Source organism: Oncorhynchus mykiss, chromosome 11, assembly GCF_057628025.1.
Source record: "Oncorhynchus mykiss isolate SJ-2025 chromosome 11, ASM5762802v1, whole genome shotgun sequence".
Lineage (NCBI taxonomy): Eukaryota > Metazoa > Chordata > Actinopteri > Salmoniformes > Salmonidae > Oncorhynchus > Oncorhynchus mykiss.
Window position 1 is genome coordinate 5,082,501 of NC_143032.1, and position 2,500 is coordinate 5,085,000.

General features: G+C 47.6%; 1 protein-coding gene across 1 annotated transcript in view; it reads left to right on the forward strand.

The window, feature by feature from the left end:
- Positions 1 to 2,500, forward strand: part of LOC110536533 (protein phosphatase EYA1) — a 138,988-nt gene that overhangs the window by 123,509 nt on the left and 12,979 nt on the right. The window lies entirely within an intron of this gene.

The window sequence follows — 2,500 nt, forward strand, 5'->3', positions numbered from 1 at the left end:
CTGTCTCTCTCTCTCTCTATCTCTCTCTCTGTCTCACTCTCTCTCCATCTCTCACTCTCTCTCTCTCCTCCTCACTCTCTCACTCTCTCTCTCTCTCTCACTCTCTCTCTCTCTCTCTCGCTCTATCCTCTCTCTTTCTCTCTCTCTCTCTCTCTCTCTCTGTCTCTCTCTCTCTCTCTCTAACTCTTTCTCTGTCTCACTCTCTCTCACTCTCTCACTCTCTCTCTCTCTCTCCCTCCTCTCTCTCACTCTCTCACTCTCTCTCACCCTCTCTCACTCTCTCTCGCTCTATCCTCTCTCTTTCTCTCTCTCTCTCTCTCTCCTCACTCTCTCACTCTCTCACTCTCTCTCACTCTCTCTCACTCTCTCTCGCTCTATCCTCTCTCTTTCTCTCTCTCTCTCTCTCTCTCTCTCACTCCACCTCTCTATCCTTTCTCTTTCTTTCCCTCTCTATCTCTCTCAATTCAATTCAATTCAAGGGCTTTACTGGCATGGGAAACGTGTTAACATTGCCAAAGCAAGTGAGGTAGATAATATATAAATTGAAATAAACAATGCAAATTAACAGTAAACATTACACACACAGAAGTTTCCTCTCTCTCTCTCTCTCTCTCTCTCTCTCTCTCTCTCTCTCTCTTCCTCTCTCTCTCTCTCTCTCTCCCTCCCTCATATTCTCTGTCTTTCTCTCTCTCTCTCTTCCTCTCTCTCTCTCTCTTCCTCTCTCTCTCTCTTCCTCCCTCATATTCTCTTTCTTTCTCTCTCTCAGGCCCTGCATATGAAACCACTTCATCGCATTTATGTCATTCTACATCCAATGCACTCCCTCCTTCCTCCCTCCTTCCTCCCTCCTTCCTGCCTCCTTCCTCCCTCCTTCCTCCCTCCTTCAGTGTTTCAAATGCAAAATAAACATGAACCTTTACTTCATCCCTGCACTCTTAGAAAAAAGGGTTCCAAAAGGGTTCTTCGGCTGTCTCCGTAGGAGAACCCTTTTTAGCTCCAGGGAGAACCCGTTTTGGTTCCACATAGAACCGTTTTGGGTTCCATGTAGAACCCTCTGTGGAAACGGTCCTACATGGAACCCAAAAGAGTTCTACCCGGAATCCAGTCTGCCAACCAGTCTGCCAACCAGTCAGCCAACCAACCAACCAATCAGCCAACCAGTCAGCCAACCAGTTAGCCAACCAACCAGTCGGTCAGCCAGTCAACCAACCGGTCGTTCAGTCAGCCAGCCAACCAACCAACCAGTCGGTCAGTCAGCCAGCCAACCAACCAGTCGGTCAGCCAGTCAACCAACCGGTCGTTCAGTCAGCCAGCCAACCAACCAACCAGTCGGTCAGTCAGCCAGCCAACCAACCAGTCGGTCAGCCAGTCAACCAACCAGTCAGCCAGTCAGTCAACCAACCAACCGGTCAGCCAGTCAGTCAACCAACCAACCAGTCAGCCAGTCAGCCAGTCAGTCAGCCAACCAGCCAGTCAGCCAGTCAGTCAGTCAGCCAGCCAACGGTTGTGTCTGTAGAGTAGAGTACGCAGAGATGAACGTAACGTGAAGCTGTTTCCACACACTGTAGCATGTGATGCTGATTTAGTTTCTGGGGAGGAGAACGAAACACTATAATGTGACTCACATTGTCTTTATCTGCTGAGCTGATCGTATCAAATCCCCTGGCTGGGACTCTACTGTTTACACTGAGTCATACTATGGTGAAGCATCATGTTTTAAAAGGGAGCCTGAAGGCAGTTCACGCTCAAACACAGTGTTGTTTCTACATACTGTAGTACGGTATGCAATTCTCCATTGCTCTGTTTTAGGGTAGGGTTTATAGGGCCCTATTCCCTAAATAGATCTACTTTTCACCATAGCCCTATAGGGTAGGGTTTATAGGGCCCTATTTCCTAAATAGCTCTACTTTTCACCATAGCCCTATAGGGTAGGGTTTATAGGGCCCTATAGGGTAGGGTTTATAGGGCCCTATTCCCTAAATAGCTAAACTTTTCACCATAGCCCTATAGGGTAGGGTGTATAGGGCCCTATTCCCTAAATAGCTATATTTTTCACCATAGCCCTATAGGGTAGGGTTTATAGGGCCCTATTCCCTAAATAGCTATATTTTTCACCATAGCCCTATAGGGTAGGGTTTATAGGGCCCTATTCCCTAAATAGCTCTACTTTTCACCATAGCCCCATAGGGTAGTGCACAGTATAGGGAATATTGTGTAATTTGGGAATTCGCTCTGGTCTTCCTCTGTCTCTGTGTTGATTTAAGGTCCCATGTATTAGGTCCACCTTCCAGATCTTGGGCCCTGGCCAGCCCGGGCTGGTAGACCACGATTCAGGTCCAAAATCGGTCTTTAAAAAAAATTAAAAATAATAATTGACCAGGCGGGTTGGTTTGGCACGGTGTCTACTAGCGCAGACTAGCTCTGTCTGTCTGTCTGTCTGTCTGTCTGTCTGTCTGTCTGTCTGTCTGTCTGTTTTGTCTGTCTGTCTGTCTGTCTGTCT